Here is an 18007-nt window from a genome sequence, read left to right as displayed (position 1 = left end):
TTGATTGCTCCTGTGAATCCTGCAGCATGGGAACTTTCAAATTCATATCTTTTTGACTCTTAAATCCAGAGCTCCTTCCCCTACATCATGCTATCTTTCGTTCATGTTGACATATTGTTAGTATCATAAGATTTTGTTGGGCAATGGAAGGACACCATTGCGATGAGTGAGCACAAAACAGACATTCAGAACTATCCCTATGGCATGACCAATGGCAGCTGGTGTCCAGTGTGGCTTCCCCCATTGTTGGGCTCAGGAAGCCTGTGGTAACAACTCATCGAGATGATTCTAAGAGAAAAATATTATACCTGAGACCAATTCATAAAGCGACTAAAGCAATGGAACCATTTTCTTTGTGGAGAAGGGAAGAAAGGCAGTGCACTTTACCATGACTTTTAAACTACCTGCAAAGAAATTGTAGAGAATTAAGTGTATTTGAAAGTACTTTTTCTAAGTAAAAATGCTCTAGGTCTGCATAAGCACATTTTCTATTCTGTGCTGCATTTGTCAGTAGGGAAATTGCACAACTCTCTGTGGAGAGTAACATGTCAGAGTAGTTCAGCTGAATATTATTTATTAATGAGAACATTTGCAGAAAATTCCGAGCTCACAAAAGGAACCTCAGACGAGGAAAAGCAGGAGGATTTACATGGTTGAGTCAAAAAAAGCCTCATACTGCTTTTAACTTTAAAAAACAAGAGAAGTTTGAGTAGAGATTGGATAAAACTTATTTTGTCTGTAGTGCATTTTATTTTATTTTATTTTAGGAGGGCAGAAGGGAGCTTGAGGTTGGACGTAGAAAAATATATAGATTGTAGATGCTGTGGAAATGGAAAGGATACTGGTCTAGGAACGAGACAATTTCCCCTTTCCCCCCATATGATAGAAACACTATGGTTTAGGGAAAGTTTTCTTCACTTTGGCAGGCTGGCGAAGACTTTTTATCCCTTCTCTGAGGCAGCTAAGTGGTAGTCAGTAGAATGCTGGACATGAGAATCAGAAAGATCTGGGTTCAAATCCTGTCTCAGACACTTACATGATCTTGGGCAAGTCATTTAACCTCCATCTGCTTGTTTCTCAGGTGTAAAATGAGGATAATAATAGCACCTACCTCAAAGCGTTGTTGAGAGGAATAAATGAAATAACATGAAAAATGCTTTGCAAAGTGCAAAAGTATTAGCTATTCAGAATAATATTTTAATTACATTTTTTGATTCAAATTTTTTCAATCAGCAAAAATCTGTCTTCTCTCCCTCCCACACTTACCCCTTAGTTGAGAAAGAAAAGAAAACAAAACAAAACCCTTCTTACAAATATGTTTGTCAAGCAAAACGAATTTCCACATTGGGCATGTCAAAAAAGGAGAGAGAATATTTTTCATTCTGTTCTCTGAGCCCTTCACCTCTCTATCAGGAGGTAGGTAACATGTTTCATCATGACGCTTCTGGAATCATGGTTGGTCATCAGATTTCCTAAGTCTTTCAAAGCTGTTTGTCTTTGTAATATCATCATTATATAAATTGTTCTCCTGGTTTAGCTCCTTTACTCCAATCATTTCACCCATATTTTTCCAGATTTCTCTGATACCATCCTCTTTATAATTTCTTATAACTCAATAGTATTCTACCACTTTCACATACCATAACTTATTAAGTCATACACAACTTACTCAACCAATTGATGGGCGTCCTGTCAGTTTCCAATTTTTTGCCACCACAAAAATAGCCATAAATATTTTTGTACGTCCATGGTTAGAGTTGCTTTGTTTTGGACTAGTTTCTCCCTTAATCTGCCCTCCCTCTAATTCCCCCTCCTCCCTTCTCCCCTTTGCCTCTTATTTACCTTTAGTGGAATGTATTTCTGTACCTGTATGTGGGTGTGTGTGTTTATTCTTTTCTCTTTTGACCATTTCAGATGAGAGTGAGGTTTAAATATCAGCTTTTCCTCCCACCCCATCTTCCTTTTATGTACAGATTCCTACTTGCATACTCTGAGATAATTTTTCCTAACCTTCTCCTTTCCCCCTCTTCCTAATGTTTTCCTCTTCCCCTCCCTTTCCATTCTTCCATTAAGATCAATAAGACAACAGAAACATTCCCAGACTCTCTATTTAGACTCCCTTTTTGACCTCTGATGGTGATAGGGTACACATGTATCATCTCCCTGTATTTGAATGTAAGCAGTTTATTCTTGTTAAACCCCTCATGATTTTTAATTAATCTTTATCTTTTTATGTTTCTCTTGACCCTTGTATTAGAACTTCAAAGTTTCTTTGTAGCTCTGGTCTTTTCATCAAGAATGCTTGGAAGTCCTTATTAAAGGCCCATTTTTTCCCCCTGGTAGAATTATACTCAGATTTACTCAAAATCATATTTTAAATGCATAAAATGAAATAGAAGATTACAAAGTACACCAATTATTTTGAATTAGCTGTAAAAATATTTTTTAAAAAAGATAAGTTCATGGAATCCAAGTTAAGAACTCTTGAACTAGGTGATTTCTAAGATCCCAAGGAAAGAGGAAGCCAGTAACATAGAAAGAATACCAGATTTGGGATCAAGAGATCTGGTTTTGAATCTAGACTCTACCACTTCCTATTTACATGATCCTAGGCAGTCACTTTACCTCTTGCATGTCCCAGTTTTATACTTTGTAAAATGAGGTGGTTGAACATAGACAACCCCTAAAATAGGAGTTCTTAACTTTTTTTGGTGAGTTATAGACCTCCTTTGGCAGTCTGTCAAAGCCTACAGCTTCCCTCTCAGAAGAATGTTTTAAAATGCATAAAATATACAGGATTATAAAGGAAACCAATTATATTGAAATACAGTTAACAAAATATTTTTAAAAACAATTTTATGTCAAATTTTTTTTAAAAATGAATGTTAAAAATTGTTTTTACATGTAATTGGGAAAAATTAAATATTATTCAAAAAACCCCAAACAATTTTTGGACCCAGGATTAAGAACCCTTTTTGTGGTAGAAAGAGCCCTAGATTTGGAGTTTTTGAGTCCTGGCTCTGGTTCTTAAGAACTTGAATAAGTGTTACTACTTCATTGAACCTTAGTTTTCTCATTTGTAAAATGAGGAACCCAGTGCAGATAATCTCTAAGGCTGCTTCCAGCCTGAAATTGTGTTATTTTGCCATTCTCTGTATGACTTTGAACTTATTATCACTACCTCAGTTTACCACAAGGGCACAAAGGGAATATTACTTACCCTATATATGTCATGGCATGTTGGGAAAAAACAAAAAAGATTACCTATGCTTTACATTCTTAAAGGATGAGCCTTGATATATGTCATTAAATAGATAATAAATTACATTGTTGATAATGATAACTTTCCTTACAACTACTCTGTAGGTGGTCCAAGTCATGATTATCATTATTGTTTTTTACTCATTTTACAGATGAGGAAATAAACTAAAAAAGATGAAATGATTTGCCCACAGTCACACAATTAGGAAAGGTCAGAGCTAGGACTGAAACCTAGGTGTTGGATCGATTGATCTTGTATTGATTTAGCCGTGTTCATGTTATATCTCTCTCCTCATTCCCAACATTGCAGAATGTAAGCCCCTTACAGGCAAAGACTGTTTTTCACTTTCTTAGTTATACCCTTTGCACATGGCATGTACTGAAAAAAAAAATGCTGGTGTTGAGTGTTTGATTCTTAGTCTGGCACATTTTGCAAAGCACTATGCTACTTCATTCATATTATGAAACATTTGTTATAAAGGGTGTCCCCAAAATCTTGGTGCATGTAAACTGTATATTTAGCACACTATGCTAGTAGCAATGGGAGGTAAAGAGATTTGTGGGTCTAGTTGGAGAGACAAGATATTCACATACAAGAGTTAGTAAACAAAGTGAGGCAATGACATATTAGTGTCAGGGCAAGTGTTATGGATGATAAGGGCTATGGGAGTTCAAAAGATAAATAGATCATAATGAACTAGAGGAATCAAAAAATCAGTAACTTAGACTTGAGCAAGACCTTAGAAATCATCCAGTCAAAACTGATACCTCCCAAAGAAATCCCTGATGCAACATGACTCTCTGCTTGAATATTTCCAGTGCCAGGGAACTTAAATGTCTCATAATATAACCAATTCTATTGTTGAATGGCTTGAACTTATTAAGAAATTATCTTATTGAACCAACATTCGCTTCCTTATAACCTGTGGCCGGTATTCTTAGTTCTGAGCTGGGACCAAATAGAAAAAGTCTAATTCTTCTACTGTTTAAAGACAATGAATATGGTTCTCCTGAGTCTTCTCTTATCCAGGTTAGAGATTCCCAGTATGTTGAATTACTCAGTTCAATTTAATAAGCATAATACAGCTAGTGTGTGTAGTGGATTGTGTTTGACTTGGAGTCAGGAAGACCTGGTTTTGAATCCTGTCTTGGATACTTGCTAGCTGTGTGATCCCTAATCAAGTAACTTGACCACTGTTTGCCTCAGTTTCCTTATCTATAAAATGGGGATAATAATAGCATCTACCTTCCAGAGATATTGTGAGGGATCAAACGAGATATTTGGAAAGTGCTTTGCAAACATTAATGTGCTATATAAATGTTAGCTATTATTATCTGTTCTAGCTAATATTAGCTAGTCACAGTCCCATTGAATTGTTAGCTCCTTGATGACACGGACTATGTTTTGACTTTTTTTGTATCCCCAGTGCTTAGTACAGTGTGTGACATGTAGTTGTTGCTTAAATGTCTGTTGACTGACAGACTAGTCAGTCTGCAGCAATATTAGTTGACACAAGAAATAGAATACCCTCAAGGAGAGTTAACAGTTGCCTACCTAGGAGAGGCATTGTGTTGCAAGAGGAAGAGGAAGGCCTGAGTTTCAGTTCCTCTCTAAGCTTCAGTTTCCTGATCTGTAAAATGAAGTCGAATTAGATGACCTCACAGGTCTCTTTCAACTTTAAATCTGTGATCCTGTGATTCACAGGTGAGACATTTGCAGATTGGGAACATTTTTTTTAAGGTCTTCTCTTAAATTTCTGACATTTCTCCTCCCCCATTGTTTCCAACCATCACCACACAAGTGTAGTCTTTTTTCCCCCCCTTAAACTGGCTCCTTGACAATTGGTTGAGATGTACAACGATGCTCTTACCCCAGCTTATTCAATTTTAAGCGAGGTCTTAATTTCAGAACCCCAGGAGGCTGTTTCAGTAGGAGGATTAAACAGCTTTTGGGTCTAAGCACAAACGTCAACGCAGCCTTTTGGTTTCGAATGAACGAAGTATGTCAGTGAAGAAGCTTCTCTAAAGGAACTCATCCACATGGAAGAAATTAGGTGGAGCTTTGGTGAATAAATATTAGGCTAAGTTGAGAGCTTCAGGATTTCTCTGCCGACTAAGTCTAGAATTTTTAATATTTTCAGTAATGGGGAATGACAAGCCAGGTAGTCTATCCACAGTCCGATTTTGCTTTATAGAACACATGTGTTTCAGAAAAGTTGAGTCATGTTTAAAGTTTTTCGAAATTACACCTTGCCCTCCCCTGCTCATTTATATCATGATTTCAGAACTGCTTTACCTTGATTTCTGATTGACATTCAGTTGGCTGTGGTTCTTGGCAGCCAGCTTTAATTTCCATGCCCTACCACTATCAATTATTTTTTTAATATAATTTTCAAGTTTGAATGGAACTTGAGAATTCAACTGTTCCAATCCCTTCCTTTGAAAGATGAGGAAACTGATGCCTTGAGTAGTAAAGTGACTTGTGTAGGTTACAGATTGAAAGCCCAGTTCTCTCTTAGATTTTATCTGCTTCACAGGCAGCTCGGTGGCACAGTGGATAGAATACCAGCTCCAGAGTCAGACAGGCTCAATTTCCTGATTTCAAATCTGGCCTCAGATACTTCCTAGCTGTGTGACTCTGGGCAATTCACTTCACCCTGTTTGCCTCAGTTTTCTCATATGTAAAATGAGCTGAAGAAGGAAATGGCAAACCACTTGAGTATCTTTGCCAAGAAAACCCCAAATGGGCTCATGGAGTCAGACATGACTGAAACAACTGAACAACAGCTTTTCAAAGTACTTTCACATTTCTGTACAGAAAGTTAGAGTTCTTACTTTTTTATTCACATAAACGTCATGGATTTATGTCTTCTGTTAGATGCAATAAAATTGGTCTTTTATTTAATGTCTGGTTAACCTTAGTACTTGCTTGGGAATTGAGATTCCTTTACCCCTTTATTGAAGAGACCTCAAGATGACCTTGCTTCTGAAATTCCAGGGGAAATTTTGGATGGGGAAAAATGAACCAAATTCTGATTTCCCAACGGAAACTTGAGTTTGGGGCATAAGCCAAAGAGAGTGATTTGTGAGAAATCCCCAAAGTTAATCTGTCATTACCTTACCAGTTGTTGCTGGCAGTTATTACCTTGATGAATTATCTAGAAAAAGGGGGACCTGTATGCAAGTCAGTTGAGGGGACCTGTGTGCAAGGCTTCTTCTACTGTATCCCCTGTATTGCTCTTCTGGGTTGCTACTGGTAGAGGGATGTCCCAGTGGAAGCAATAGGATTATGTGAAAATCTCAGGCATGAACTTATGGTCAGTTGATGTCTCAGCAAGAGAGGCCCATCCTCTGCAGCAGTATTTGGATTTAGATGTCTGGTGAGCCTGCCCCTCTAGTAAGCATGCTGTTTCTCAGTTGTCTACAGTGAGGACGTTGTCTTTCTTACCATATCCTTAACCTGAGTCTTAAGCCCAAGCGGCAGGATGCTTGATAATGACTTGCATTTTCTTTCCTTTCTCATTAAAACCAGCCAGTATCTCTGAGCCAGAAGGGTTAGAAATAAAGATACTTAGGTGTTCAAGGAAACAAAACCATTAGGCTTTTGTTTGCAAAAAGAAGTGTTTCAGAAAACTTTTCTTAGTATAGACTTTTCTTGAAAAAAAAAAGGTTTTTATTGATATCTTTTGTTTTTAAGTAACCTAGATGTCCCCTTGTATTTCTGTCTCTACCCTCCCAGAGAGCCCATCCTTTATGACAGAATTTTCAAACTGAAAAAAGAAAAAAAGAGGTTTTTGTTGTTCAGTCATTTCAGTCATGAGCAACTCTTTATGACCCCACTTGGGGTTTTCTTAGTGAAGATACTGGAGTGATTTGCCATTTCCTTCTCCAACTCATGAGGAAACTAAGGCAAACAATGTTAAGTGACTTGCTCCGGGTCACCCAGCTAGTGTCTGAGGTCAGATTTGAACGTAAGAGGATGTCTTCCTGATTCCAAGCCCAGAGCTGTATCCACTGCATTACCTAGTTACTCTAAAGAAGAGGTAGAAGAGAGAAAACAGAAGTACAGCAAAACCAATCAATACATCAAAAAAATCTGACATTATATGCAGTGTTCCACACTCCTGGATCCTTCTCCCTATCATTACACCACCCCCTTCCCCAATCTCTGAGAAGAAGTAAGAGGAGATATCTTCTCATGTCTTTTCATGAGGACTAAGGTTGTTTGTACTTTGTTGTTGTTGTTCGGTCACTTTTCAGTTGTGTCCTATTCTGTGACCCCATTTGGGGTTATCTTGGCAAAGATGCTGAAGTGATTTGCCATTTCCTTCTCCAGCTCATTTTACAGATGAGAAAACTCAGGCAAACAGGGTAAAGTGACTTGCCCAGGTCACATAGCTAGTAAATGTCTGAGGCCGGATTTGAACTCATGAGGATAAATCTTCCTGAATCCAAGTCCAGAGCTCTATCCACTGCACAACCTAGCTGCCTCCCCTTTGTACTTACGATAGACTTTTAATGGAGACAAATAAGGTTTCATTAAAAGCTAAGAATCCTCCTCTGCTCTTACCATCTATCCATAGGATAATCGCATTTGTGGAAAGTCAGATCTATTAGATCATGTGTGTATATAGATACATATCTATATACATACAATATAGATGCACACATATTTTATATACATATACACACTACATTCTCTTTCCTCTTGGAAAGAACTAATATTTTAAAAAAGAAATAAGAAGCTTGACAAAGCTCATGTATCTTTCCCTTGCTGTGGGGCGTTTGGGGGAGGAGGCTGAATGCTAATGAAAGAGAATTGTCAATAAATTGAATTTTAGTTATTGTGAATTTTAGAAAAGATATTTTCCACGTCCATGTTACTGTTGGGAAGTGGGCTTTCTTTTTGAAATGACCTTCTGCTGTTTTAGCAGCAATAAGCATTCTATTTTCAAACCAGCATGCATCACAATGTGTAAATGGGACTGGGCGCCTGGGTTCACTGGGGACCTGAGTTGGATACAGCTTGTTGGAGGAGTGTGGCGCACACTGGCTATTTGCCTTGCTGCCGTGAAATTCCTAGCCTCCAGTGTGGCCGTTTTCAGCAATGGTTTTGGATTCATATGCAATGATGAAAAGGATGATTGGATTCCTATCCAATCATTCTCCTCTTTGCCATTTAGGGGGAGGCCTATCATGCCAGTCCCTGGTAGCTTTGAGCCAAAGGGTGTTTGCATGTCAAGATAATGAAGAACAGTGGAAAGAAGCCATTCATAGAGCTCAGCTCACCATAGACATCTTGAAGCATTATTTCAGGAAGCAGCTTTTTTTTTTTCTTCCAGTTAATTTTTTGGGGAATATGTCTGAAGCCCTGATTCATCTCATTTCTAGCTGCAGGAAAACTGCAGTTTTAAAGCATCTCAGGAGACATTTGAATTTCCCTGTACAGCATTTACTCCCATCCTTTGAATAGTTTTTGAGGAAGTACAGGTCAGAAGTGAACTGGCCGGTGCACAGGCCCCCTTCTCAGTGTATGTTATTCATGCTCATGTACAGGAAAGCTTGCTGGTAAGGCCACTTCCTTAGCTGAGACATCGGAGAAACAGAAAGCTGGTGATTTAGAAATCCAAACCTCTGCTGGCACTTAGGAGCCCCGATGGAGGGATCTACCTGGTGAGTAGAAAATAAAAGGGCAATTTGGGGATTTATGCTAGCTCCGGCAGATCGACTTGGGTGTTTCCTAAAAGTTATGTTTTCTTTTCATAGCAAAAGGCCATTGGTCTGAATTCTTTTGCTTCTAGAAATGACAGTGTGTGAGGAAACTAGGAGGAATGTCAGGTAGGGGTGGGGATAAGCGGCATTTGCTCTGTTGTTTATTGTCTTGGAGATTGGCCCAGAGGTACTGAGAGGGTAAGAGATCTGTCCAGGGTTGTCCAGCCTGTGTAAGACCCAGCAGGACTAAACCAGACTCTTGTGACCTCTTCCTTCCTCTTTCTTAGTGCCTCAGTTTCCTTATCGGTAAAATGGAATAATAAGGGGGTTAAAGGATTAAAAAAGATAAAAGGAAACAACGAATGAGAAAACTTTTTTCTTTTTCTGGATACAGTGAGTGTTGGAGATGAGCAGGGTTGGGGGTGACTGCTTCTGAAATAATAATAGTCAGAAAATAGCTAGTGTTTATACAAGGTTTGCAAGGCACTTAACAAATATCTCATTTGATACTCACAACCATCCTGGCAGGGAGGTGCTGTTATTAACCCCATTTTATAGATGAGGAAACTGAGGCTAAGTAACTTGCTTGGTTGGGATCACACAGTTAATAAGTATCTGAGGCTGAATTTGAACTCAGGTTTTCCTAGCTCCAGATCCAGCCAGCTATCTCTAGACACAGGTATTGTGTTGTACAAGTCCCCTGTGTCCACAATCTATCATTTTACCAAGTTATTTGTCTGGGCCTTGAAGGCTTTTCCAGCTTTAAGAGTTCCTAATTAAAATACACTTTGGGAAGGTTTGGGGTTTTCAGTCATACTCTAAAGTAATTGACTGTTCTGTCCCTCCCAGGATTTGCTTTCACTTCTGGATACTTGAGTTTCCTGTAGGGAGTGTTAGCTTGGCAATTCAAGCTTCCTTCAGGTATGGAAAAATTATGAAACCTGAATGTTTTCCTCTTTCATGGGCAAATATATTTTGATGAAAAACATTCACCAGTGTTTTATAAAAAGAAGCATAATTATTCAGAATAACAAAACAGGAATTAGCTAAATTTACTTTTAAATTGTCCTAACTGGGGCCACGATGTGACTAATCCAGAGACATTAACTCAGTAGATGGTTGGTCATTAAATAAAAACAGTGACTAGAACACCTGCCCTGGAGTCAGGAGTACCTGAGTTCAGATTTGATCTCAGATACTTACTAGCTATCTGACCCTGGGCAAATAGCTTAACCTGATTGCTTCCAAAACCAAAACAAACCAAAACAAAAAACAGTGTGGTAGAGTAAAAAAGAACATAGAATTTGAGTCAGGAGAGACCTGGGTTCAAATCCCGACTTGACACCTCACCTCCGGGTAAGGCATTAACTTTCTCTTTGTCTGAGTTTGCTCATTTGTAATAAGGCAATAATAACCCTTGCACTAACTACCCTCGACCACCTTTAAAACACCCTAAAATGTGGATTGTCGAATCGTTGCTAGGCAGTACCATTAAATAATCACTGTTGACAGGGATTGTTAACAATAAAGGATTCCTAGGGGCTAAGTGAATACCTGAGTCCAGGAAACAAGTTGGTGGTTTGGAAAACACAATGGAAAGATTTTGTAAACAGAACAGAAAGCAGGGGGAAGCCTTGGAAGAATGGCAGCAGAGATCAAAGTATCTGAGACATGAACTCACAGCGCTGTGCCTTAATTTACCTATTTTTAACATTCTGGGATGTATGCTTAGTGTGCTTTTGACCTTGTGTGAGAATTGGGCGTGCACACAAATATAAAACATCACAATAAATACAATGTGTGTATGTGTATATGTGTAAGAACTTTTCATTACAAAGAATGTTTTGCATCACTCAATTGTGCTTTATCTTAAAATCTAAACCTTTGATTTAGTCTACTTAAAGTACCATAGACCTGAGTTCAAATCCTCCCTTAGATACTAACTGTGCAACCTTGGGTTTACCTTACAGAGTTACTATGAGGACCAAATGAGAAAACATGTGTATACTGGTTTTTAAGCCTTAAAATTCTATATCATTCATTGCTAGCTGTTTCTCCTGTTCTGTAGGAAACCTCATTCCTTTCCATGTTTTTGACCTTGTCTTTGATAATAGTGAAGTAGTTAAAATGGCACATTACCCATCAACATTACTTTGCTGCTTACTAGGGGCAAAAATGACCTGGCCAAGTTATGTGAATCTGCCTGATCTATTTCCTTCAGAGCAGAGAGTCTGGTTGGCTCTTTCCTGTCTTCTGCATTATCCCCCTCTTCTGTGACACCATGAGCCTTGAGCTCACATATTATACTGGTGACCAAATGTGAGATCAGTTTTTTTGTCATCAAGCCCTAGGTTTTGGCTTGATGAACTTCTAGCTTGACTCTCCCCCACCTTCCTCCTCTCATGCTCCAATGCTCAGTTCAGTCTGTAAATGAGGCCGCTGACCTCTTAGGGTCCATATTATGACTAAAAGGGCTTCACAGAAGGGTTGATGCATCATTCAGTGCTGAAAAGGAACAGATCTTTTTATTTAGTATGTTTAATGGAAAGCCACAAAGGGAAAGTAAAGCCAGCTGGTTTATCCGGAGGGACCCCAGGAGCAGGAGGCAAGGACCTCAAGGTGAGGGCAGACAATTGAGCACCTTGTTGGGGCCAGGACTGATATTTTCGGACTAGGGCAGCCCACTGATCTACCTTATACCAGGTCATGACTGACACCCCCAAGCAGGATTGCGAAGGGGCAGGGAAGGAATGCAACCTAGGATGTCACCCAGTAGCTTCTTGCACGATGTCAGGGTGTGACAGATGGAGGGAGTCCACTAAGGCATAGAACTCTTGAGTTCCATAGACATTTAAACACTATATGTCCAAAAGTAAATTCATTATATTTACCCCCAAACCCTCCCCTCTTCTACCTTTCCTATTACTGTTGAGGACGCCATCAATCTTTTTTTTTTTAATGTAGTATTTTATTTTTCCCCAGTTACTTGTAAAAACAGTTTTTACACCATTAGTCTTCTAGTCCTCTAAGTTTGTGACCTCACTGTCATCCCCTGGTCTTCATAGCCAATCTCTTGCCAAGCCCTGTTGATTCTACCTTCACAACATCTCTAGTGTTGTTGCTTCACTTCTCTGACACTGCCATAACCCAGGGCAAGCCCTCATCTCACATCTGGGCTGTTGCAATAGCCTGCTGGTGGGTCTGCCTTGCCTTGAGTCTCTCCCCACTCCAGTCCATCCTCCACTTAGCTGTCAAAGTGATCTTCCTAAAGTGCAGCTCTGACAATGTCACCTTCTCTCCTCCTTCCCTACCTCCCACTCCCCATTCAGTAAACTCCCGTGGCTTCCTATTGCTTTGAGGATCAAATATAAAACCCTCTCTTTGGCTTTCAAAGCCTTTCTTAACCTGACCCCTTCCTACCTTCTAGTCTTCTGATACCTTACTTTACTCCACATACTTTTTGAGCCAGTGAGACTGGCATTCCTGCTATTCCCTGCATGGGACACTCCATCTCCCAGACATTTTTCCCTAGCTTGTTCCTCATTCCTGGAACGCTCTCCCTCCTCATCTCTACCTGCTGACGTTCCCAGCTTCCTTCAAGTGTCAGCTAAAGCCCTACCTTCTGCAAATAGTCGTTCCAGTTCCCCCTTAATTCTAGTGCCTTTTCTCTGATACTGTATCCAATTTATATGTTTTATATATAAAATATAGATTATATATAATATATAAATTTCATAAAACTTTATTTTATATATAAATTTTATAATATATTTAATATAATGTATATATTTTCCTATATATTTTATACAATTTATAGACATAAATTGTAGAAATTATATATATGTATGTGTGTGTGTGTATATATATATGTATGTATACTGTACATACCTGTTTGCATGTTGATTCCTCCATTAGATTGTAAGCTCCTTGAGAGCAGAACTGTTTTTTTCCTTTCTTTGCATCCCCAGAGTATAGCACAGTACCTGCTTGTTGAGTTGATTTGCTTACATATCTTGTTTATACATAGTTTTCATGATCTCTTGTCTACTATGAGCACCGAAGGGAAGGGAAAGGGCTGTTTTTGCCTTAGTTTGTATCCTCAGGGCTTCACTCAGTCCCCATAGTAAGTATTTAATAAATATTGGTTGATTGAATGTTGATTGATCGAGTTCTTGCTTCAGGACAGCTTACTCAGCTAAGGGGGAAGGTTCGTCATGGCAGTTCTCAGGCTTTTATTGGAAGGGGAAAGAGGAAGGGTCCTGCTCAGATACTCTTTTCCGTGAAGTCAGATGGAAAACTGAAAGTTTCTGGCTTAGAATAGGTTAAAAATATGGGGCATTTCAGAGAATTGGCAGGGCTGAGAGGAAGGGACACCAGGTGGGAAGAGGTGGGATGGCTAAGAAATAACCAGTCTGTTGGATACAGAAAGACAAAGCTGGGTAGACCTCTTTTTATCCTGGACTGTAATGAGACCTTCCTCACTGTTGCTCAGGAAGCTCCCTGTAATCTCTCGGACCAAATATAAGCCACTGTTTGGCATTCAACTCCCCTCGTGGTCCGGCTCCAGCCTACCTTTCCAGACATGGCAGCCCTCCCTGGACTCTGTGGTCCGACCAAACTGGCCTATCTACTGTTCCTCTCACATCTCTTGTCTCTGTGCCTCAGCTTGACTGTCACCATCTCCTCCCCCCATGCCTGGAATGCATTAGCTCCTTACCCCTTCTCTTGGAGGACCTGACTTCTTTCAAATTTCGGCTCAAATACCACCTCCTACACGAAGCCTTCCATGCTTCCCCCAGCTGCTGGTACCCTCATCCTGAAATTACCATGTTTTTACATTGTATATATTTTGCATATATTTACATATGTAATAATGAAAATAATAGTATTGATAATAATAGTAATAATAATAATAATAAGTATTTATATAGTTCTTTAAGGTTCACAAAGCACTTTACAAATATTGTATTATTTTATCCTCAAAACATTGAGGTATAAATACTTTTATTGTCCCCATTTCTCAGAAACTGAGGCAGACAGAGGTTAGGTTTGGTGACTTTAATATCTCTTTTGTACAAATTTGTTTGCAGAACAGCTTGCCCATGAGCATTGAGACCTTGAGAGGTTAAGAGAGAGCTAGATGGTGCAAGTGTGACTAGAGCAGATAGAATGCTGGGCCTGGAGTTCAAATCAAACCTCAGACACTTATTAGCTGTAAGTGAGCAAGTTGCTTAACTTCTGTTTGTCTCAGTTTTCTCAACTGTAAAATGGGGATAATAACAGCACCTCCCTCCCAAAGTTGTTATGATGATTGAATGAGATAATGCTTGTAAAGCATTTAGCCCAGTTCCTGACACATAATAGATGCTTAATAAACGCGTGTTCCCTTTTGCCTTCTTGTCCATGGTGATACAACTAGTGTCTGAGGCAGGATTCGAGCTGAGGTCATCCAGATTCCAAGGCTGGCACTCAATCCAATGCCCGCCTAGCTGCCTGTGAGTATGTAGTGTTTCCTCTGATAGAATGTAATCTTCTCGAAGGTAGTGAATGTTTACGTCTCACCTTTGTGTCCTGTGCCGAGCACATCTCCTAGTACCTTAGAAGGTGCATAGCAACCAGAGGGGAAAATAACACAGTTAGATAACCTTTCACTCAGTCCTAGCAGTCTGTGTATATGTGCAGAGGGGACCGGGCCTCTCCCTCCCTCTTAGCCCTCCTTCTTATGTCTGACTGAGCCCCATCTTTTGCTTTTGTCCACCAAATCAAATGTCAGCTGCCCAAACAGCATGCTGTCTGTTCCTAGTCCCTAATTAGTAGATTCTATTTAGAAAAGTATCAAAGACATTGGTTTTCAGCATGATGTAATTGAATTTAAAAAAGCATCAACTGTATTTCAATATAATTGGCTGCCTTTGTACTCTTATGTATTTTATTTCATGCATTGAAAAACATTATTCTTGGAAGGGGTCCATAGGCTTCACCAGACTGGGTCATGAAACAAAAAAAAGTAAAGGACCCCTGTTTAAGCCCTTTGGAAATCTACTTCATTAGCCCTTATCTCCAAGTTTAGAAGCTTCTCAGTACTTTGCAAACCATCTATCTTCTTCCCAAGTGGCTATGCCTGGGATAATAATAAGCTTGCTATTGGGTCGGTCTGGGAAGGAGCCCCATCTTGCCTCAATTCCTTGAGGAGATAGAGCCTCCCTTCTTTCTCATATCCTCCCCTTCCCCTGACAGATCCTCCGAAGACCTTCTACCTGAATTGACCTCCTTCTTTCTTTTTCTGGGACATATGTGAGGCTTTTACCTTCCAGAAGCTCTTCCTGTTATCTCCATTATGAGTGGCTGAAGTGATTCCCCACCACTTACTCTTACATTCAACGGAGATCACAAACTTGCTTTTTTGTAAAAAAAATGTTTTGACAAACATATTTCAACATAATTATTTTCCTATGTAATTCTATGTATTTTATGCATTTAAAAATAACCTGGGCTCTTCCTACCTTTCCAGGCTTCTTATCTTACCTTATTCCACACCTTCTTATACCTCCTCTTCCAGGTACCCTTCGATTCAATGACTCTGGCCTTCTGGCTGTTCCTCAAATGAGACATTCCGTCTCTTGACTCTGGGCGTTTTCTCTGGCTATCCGCCATGCCTGGAATGCCCTTCCTCCTCATCTCCACCTGCTGGCTTTCCTGGCTTCCTTCAAATCCCAACTAAAATCCTATCTTCTATAGGAAGTTTTTCTCAACCCTTCTTAATTCTGCTGCCTACTCTCTTTTAATTATTTCCTATTTATCCAACTTTTTGTATGTATTTTTTTTGTTGTTTCCTCCATTAGACTGTGAAATCCTTGAGGGCAGGGACTATCTTTTACCACTTTTTGCACCCCAGTGCTTAGCTCATTAAATGCCTGGCACATAATAGGCACTTAATAAATGTTTAGGGGTTGAATGATTGATTGATCTAGCTCACAGGGTTCTTTACCTTTTTCAGTCTGGTGTAGCTTCTGGACCCCTCTTTAAAATCATGTTGGCAACCTACAACCAAAATTGAAGGAAAAACTAAATTTTATTTAAAGGTTAGTAAAAATAAAGGTATAATTTTTTTTCCACCCAAATTCATGGACTCCCTAAAGTCTATGGTCGGTGGACCCAACAGCTAGGTGGAGCAGGTGTGGATAGCATAGATACAGTGCTGGGCCCAGAATTCAAATCAAGCCTCAGATACTTCCTGCCTCCAAGTGGGCAAGTGGCTTAACTTCTGTCTGCCTCAGTTTCCTCATCTGTGAAATGGGGCTGTTAATAACACCTCTGTCCCAGGGTTGTTATGAGGATCAAATGAGATATTTGTAAAGCACTTAGTACAGTGCCTGGCACATAGTAGGCTCGTTGGTTAATGTTAAGATCCATTGCTTTACGTCTTATTAGCTGCTTTTCTTAACCCCAGGTTAGACATTCTAGTCATGTGTATGACTAGAACTCTTTTCTAGAAAAATGGTCACACTCTCCCCTGTGCGCATAGATCGATGGAGAGATAGTGAGAGAGAGCACGTATTATATGCCAGGTATGGTGGTAAGTGCCAGGAATATAAATACAAGAAAAAAAGAGAGTTCTTGCCTCAAGGGGCTTGTATTCTTGTGGGGGAAGGCAATGGATAAGAAGGAACTGAAAACTGGGAATTTATCCTCTGTAGATCTTGTTTGTATGTAGTTACAGGAATAATAACAATAAAAACAACAGTTAGCATTTATGTAGTGTTTACTATGTTCCAGGCACTATGCTGAGTGTTTGTCTCATTTGATACTTGCAACAACCCTGGGAGGTAGGTGCTATTATTGTCCCCATTTTACAGATGAGGAAACTGAGGCAAACAGGGCTAAGTGACTTGCTCGGGGTACACAGCTATTACGTGTATGGGGTCAGATTTGAACTCAGGAAGATGCGTCTTCCTGACTCCAGGCTTGGTGCTCTGTGCACAATGGCGCCACCTGGCTGCCCCTTGTTGACCTGACTTGTTTGAAATTGATCTTAGGCTTCTGGGAAGCCGCTTTCTAGAGCATGGGTTTCTCAACTAAGTTTTTTTTTTCTTAAAGTACTTATGATGTATAGTGCATAATAGCAAATATTCTACGAGGCCAACACCTGGTACCACAGCTTCTCCTTTGACTTTTATAGTGGTGGCATATGCCAACACTGTTGGCTTCTGTTTCTAATTACTTCCCCAGGCATCCTTTGAGTGAATAAGTGAGATGGCTGTTCTCTCCACTCTTCCTCCCCCAAAAGCCAGTTTATTTTGTCATCAATCCAAACATACATTAAACAAAGTTAAGCCTTCAAACAAATATGGGTTAAATAACAAAGTCAAAATAGATTTCTTTTCTGAGGTCGTTCCTGTTATCCGTTAACACCTTGGATATCAGCTAATATGTCCACAGAACAAGAATTCCTTAGACTAAGAGTTCTTAACCTGGTTTCTCTCAAAACTTAAAATTTTTTTTGCAATTTCATAATTGGTTTCCTTTATAATCATGTTTTTATTTTTTTCATTTTAAAACCTTCCACGATGAGGCCCATAGGTTTCACCAGGCTACCAGAGGGTCCATGACACCAAAAAGCTTAAGAACCCAGCTCTGTGTCACTATCAGAATGTAAGAACAGCATGTATCTTACAGAATGTAAGAACCCCCAATGAGGGTTGGAGGCAGAGTTGTAAAGGAGAATGAAGGAGTATAGCAAGACATGGTAGGGCACCAAGAACAATGCTGTGAACTTTACCAAGTTGCGCATGGACTCTCCCTTTAAATCATTCTATTCCTTCTCACTTTTAGCCTCTTTTTTTTTTTTTTTTTTTGGCTTTTTGGGTAGGCAAGTGACTTGCCCAGGGTCACATAGCTAGTCAGTGTTAAATGTCTGAGGCTGGATTTGAACTCAGGTCTTCCCAACTCCAAGGCCAGAGCTCTATCCACTGTGCCACCCAACTGCCCCACCTTCTCACTTTTAAGGTCTGGCAGCATGGTTCAATGGAATGGG

The 18007-nt window shown here is 39.6% G+C and overlaps 1 protein-coding gene across 10 annotated transcripts in view; it reads left to right on the top strand.

The window, feature by feature from the left end:
* CSGALNACT1 (chondroitin sulfate N-acetylgalactosaminyltransferase 1) overlaps positions 1–18007 on the top strand; it is a 400361-nt gene that overhangs the window by 252878 nt on the left and 129476 nt on the right. For 7 of the 10 annotated variants that reach the window (XM_027865507.1, XM_027865508.1, XM_027865509.1 and 4 more), the window contains one exon: positions 8818–8934. The exons of the other annotated variants lie outside the window; for them this stretch is intronic. The gene's annotated coding sequence lies outside the window, so the exon portion shown is untranslated. The remainder of the gene's footprint in view (positions 1–8817; positions 8935–18007) is intronic. 10 annotated transcript variants of the gene reach the window in all.

This window comes from Vombatus ursinus, unplaced genomic scaffold (genome assembly GCF_900497805.2).
Source record: "Vombatus ursinus unplaced genomic scaffold, bare-nosed wombat genome assembly UNPS02014778.1, whole genome shotgun sequence".
Taxonomy (NCBI): domain Eukaryota; kingdom Metazoa; phylum Chordata; class Mammalia; order Diprotodontia; family Vombatidae; genus Vombatus; species Vombatus ursinus.
This window is presented reverse-complemented; position numbering and strand designations above follow the sequence as displayed.